The following is a 4,882-nucleotide window of genomic DNA, read 5'->3' on the forward strand; positions in this document are numbered from 1 at the left end:
TACTATTCTGTCAATACTGCACTACCTGCTTCTCGTCGGGTCCTCACCCGCTGTGTTGCATTTGGGTGAACCCAAGGCATAGCCATACTGACCTGTCCAACTGTACATGGCCCTCCAATTGTTTTGGTGGGGACCCCATTCCAAGCTCGGTTACCACAGAAGGGGAAACAGCCCAGACATTCTGTTGTTGCACATAGTGACGGTTGCACAGTCTTGGATCTTTTCAGGACCCTCCGTCAGTCATCTTGATCATTATTAGAAGGAAGGTTATCATCACTCCAGCGCACACCCACACCTTTGGCAGTGGTCTTTTTTCTCCTTGTCCGAAATGAGCGCTTATAGGTGTTACTGATTCTTCCCCACGGCAATGGTGATTTAACACATAAAGGGCTCAACTTAAAAGTTTTTGCTGTTTTTTCTGAGGTATGCCACCTGTATATCCTTCCCCCTCCCCAAGCCGAGTTAACTGCTGTTTAAGAGTGCGATGCGCGGGTTCAATAATAGCCTGTCCCTGACTATTGTAAGGGATTCCGTGTTTCAATCAGATCCCCCATTTTTCCGCCCATGCTTGTGTTGGTCTAGATCGAAAGCAAGGGCCATTATCTGTTTTAATGTGCTCGGGCGAGCCCATGACCACAAAACATGTGGTTAGATGCCTGCAGACAGGTAGGGCCCTTTCGCCGGTCTGCACCATGGCCCACACAAATTTAGAGTAGGTGTCTATGGACACGTGGACATACTTGAGGTGCCCAAATTCAGGTACATGTGTGATGTCCATTTGCCACATATCTAATGCCTTTTTGATTGCTTCACCGAGCACTTCCATTCGAGTTTGAACACTCTTTTGTGGCTGCATTGCTAAAAATACCCATTCCAGAAGGATAAAGCGATGAGTGTAATGATAATTGTCTTCTCCCCCTTTTTTCTTTTGCCACTGCATGATGAGGGCAAACACCGAGATTGGGTTGGAGACGACCATGAGGCGTATCGGAAGCTCAGGGCATTGCCGTCCTGCCCATTGGGTGGAGATGAGGTGTCCTAGGCGATGGATGCATTGTTCCTGGATATCGGGGCACACGTTTACATGATTGGCCCGCACACAGTCTCTATCCTGCACTGATTAGCTTGTTCACAGATTCTTCCTCTCCTACTTTTGAGTTCTTGCAGCTGGTGACTTTCCCACAATCTTTTTGCCTTGGTCTTAGTCCAGCTCATTGTATCCGTCTTCTATCGGGAACTCTCCGTTACTTAGATATGCTCCCACAATTTCCCCTTTTTTCACTGATATGATGTATTCAGTAGGCTATATGGATTCAGGTCTGTCCAGTTGCTTAGAGGAATACCTAACACCAGTGCATCAAATTAATCTGCTGTCCCACAAAGCCAACAACTCTTAATTTGGGTATAATTAACAATATGCCTAAGAAGCACGACATATCCATTAAAAGAAGCATCAGCTCCTATAATAGCATTAAAAGCAACATTACCCCCTAAAAGCCACAATATACAGCTAATAATAACAGTAACGTTTCTTCCTCCCATGTTGTTCTTCTGCAGGCTCACACTTTCCACAGTTAGGGTACCAGCTGCTTGCCTGCTACGTCTGATGTCTGCGAGTTTGCTTCCAGCCAAGGTCTCACCCATTTTGCTGGCACCCATCTGGTTCCAGGATCTGTAATGACACAAGCATACCCTTTTCCCCAGGTTATCAAGTCCAAGAGTCCCGTCCATTTTCCCGTGTTCCAGTCTCTCAGCATCACCTTACACGGACCCGACTTTACTTCTGTCAGGGCTCCCTTTAGCCCAGCCCTGTGTTTGACCATCAGAGGGACTAGGCTATCCTGGGGTAATCTCAACAATTTAAAACATATACTGCTCTCGCCAATTTCTTATTTTTTGTAGCTGGCATTTCAGTGTTTGGTTCATATGTTCCACTATGTCATGGTCCTCAGGATGCAATGGTTTGGTGAAAAAACAATCTTTTAAATCACTTATTAAGATGTCCCAATCATTTTGGAAGGACCTCTATTTCCATTTCTATTTATATTTGCATAGCTTCAGTTTGGTTTCCTCTCTTGCCAAGGATACAAGTCAGAGTGCGGCTCCCAGTCCTCCACTGGTGGATGGCGGGCGGGTGGACGGGGGAGGTAGTCTGAGTTATTCCTGGCTTTCCCGCTTTCAAATTCTGCACTTTCTTTTGTGCTTATTCAGCCCTCTCTGCTGATATATACTACACAATAAAGATCTAAACACCACACACACAAACAGCGCAAACACAATTTCCATCCAGTGGCACGACCTCACGTAGCTGTGCACTCCGCTAGTGAGTTCCACTGGTTGTCGGCAGGACACTGAGACTGAACATTCTGTCGAGTTGGCGGATTAGAGGGTTGCTGACAGGCTCCTAACTTGGTGGGCGTCCCCGCAGAGACAACGTGGGTCTCAGTGTTAGGTGCCTCACCCCCCTCTCTCTCCGCACTGTCTGTTTATGCCTGGTGCATCCTGCCACATAGGGCCAGTACGTGCCAGCAGGCAGACCGGGGGGCGGACAAACTCCGCCTTCAGTCACATAACCTTCCCTCCTGGTCGCGCAGGTGTGCATACCAGTAAGTGGTCCCAGCTGTCAGTCTGAGGGTCCTGCTTTCTCATCCCCCTCCCTCTCAGGTGTTTGACCTTCAAATTAGTTTAGAGGATGTTTGCAGTTAAGCTGGCTACAAGTCCGGTCGAGCAGCCGCCTTCAACTGCTTTCGGAGGAGGTCGGCTGTGAGCCTGGCTGAGCAGCCGCCTCCGCGCTCCTTATCGCTCAGCCTGGGCAGGCAAACATCTTCTTTCTCAAGATCTTGGATTCTATTTCGCACAACAGTTTTATGACTCTACGGATCATACAAATTTCCAGCTTTCAACCATACCTCGTGTCAGCATCAATATACAAAGGGTACAACACATAATAGAGATCAACATAGCAAATAGAAATAATAGCCCTAATAACGGTTTCTGTCCTCACTCAAAGCATTACAATTCTTCAACCCCCACTTTAAAGGACAGATCAAATTCCTCTGCACCTCCCCCCTGGCTGTCGTCAAGCCCTCAGCAACATCAGTCTCCTTGATCTCATTCACCTTCTCTTCCCCGGCCCCCCTTTCTCTTTTTTAAAGGTGATCTAACAAGACCCGGACCCAGCCGGGCCGTTCTTCAGGCGCGATGGGGGCGGTCTGGAATCGGGGGCACGGACGGTGTAGGCGCCGCAGGTGCAGGCACAGAAGCAGGCACAGGCGGGGGGGTTGGCGATGGATCTCCAAACACCAGCGGTTTTCGGTGGTGTGGCGGTCCCGGTCCTGAAGTGCTCGCAAAGGCGGACGTGGCTCCGACGGCCACTTTGCTTTTGGCTTTCACATCGGATTCGAATGCTAGGTGGGGCTCGGCTTTGAACCCATTCTCTCTGCACCAGATCGAAAGCTTGCAGAGGGTCTGTTCATCAGTAGCTTGCTCCAGGGACTGCACGAGCCTATTCACCAAATTTCCATAGGACTCCTGCAATCCCTGCTTCACCATCGTAAATGATGGGGCCTTTCGTTCTGACAGCACTAAAAACAGTGCCTGCTTCGCAGCATCCACGGCTGCATTACACTCACTGCCACTATTCTCCAACTTCCCCGAACTTTTTGCTGACTTTCTCGCCACTCTGGCCCTTTCCTCAGCCCCCGCCGGTGGTCCTGTCTCCTCCCCGTTCCCTCCGTGGATTGCTTCCCGCAGAGCGGCAGCAACTTGGGCCTCCCCGTGCAATTGTTCAACCATTAGCTGCATGGGATGATATATTTTCGCAAGTCGCCGAGCTTCCTTTGAACCTACTTGCACACCATCCCACAGTTCCTTTCCTAATCGCTCCCAGGACTCAGGCTTATATAACTGAGGAGCTTCCTCCATGAGCCCTCTCCGTTTACAGAACAGCAGTAAGTCAGTTAAATCGGTCTTTGAGATCACCGTCTCAGTCTTTCGAGCGAGTTTAACAAACTTTCTATAGTTGCGCGCTCCATTGCTGATGCAGCAATACCCATCCTGCTTCCTGACTCACCAGTCAGCCGTGGCCACGATCCGCCTTTCTTCGGGCGCCCAGCTACTTCTCCGCTGGCTGCAGGATCCTCGTGTTTCCGGCTCCACTCTACCCAGTATCACGTCGGGGTCACCAGATGCCGAGACCCACCATTGTGAGACGGAATGAACGACACTTCAATGTGAAGCAGGTTCGATTCGCTTTACTATTGTCTCCTACGTAGCTTTATACAATTCCAACATCTGTACACGCGGACACGCGCTAAACAACAGCACTCCCATTGGTTGGGCCATAGTGTCCATGCATAACTAGCTTGCAGCTCACTGGTGTTCTTCTCGATGCTCTGTTGCTGGGCCTCCCGGACGCTAATCTGGTTGTGGCTGGCTTAGTTCATTAAAAGTTCCTAACAAGCGTTATCTTCTCCTCCGGGTGACCTTGAATCCTATTACTTCAGTTTCTCATATTCTTGCAAAACAACCAAGGCCCCAACACCTGGCAGCTTTTGTGGCTGGGCTGAGAAACAGGGTCTGTGCTGTTTTCCTGCCAATAGAAATGCTGGAGTTGTGCATTAGTGGTAGCATGGAGTTAGGAGATGGAAGAAGCACAGAGCCCCATTTGGAGTGAGGCTGCAGAGGGCATGCCAAGGGAAGTGTGAAGCTGTGCCAGGAGTCATGCCTGGCAGCTTTTGTGGTTGGAGTGAGAAACAGGATTGTTCTTGTTTTCCTTACTAAAGAAGTTGTGGAGTTGCGCATTAGTTATGCTGTGGAGTTAGGAGATGGAGGAAGCATAGATCCCCATTTGGAGTTAGGCTGCAAAGAGCATGGCAAGGGA

The sequence above is a fragment of the Tinamus guttatus genome, unplaced genomic scaffold (assembly GCF_059628265.1).
Source record: "Tinamus guttatus ecotype Peru unplaced genomic scaffold, ASM5962826v1 Tinamus_guttatus_pri_ptg000049l, whole genome shotgun sequence".
Taxonomy (NCBI): domain Eukaryota; kingdom Metazoa; phylum Chordata; class Aves; order Tinamiformes; family Tinamidae; genus Tinamus; species Tinamus guttatus.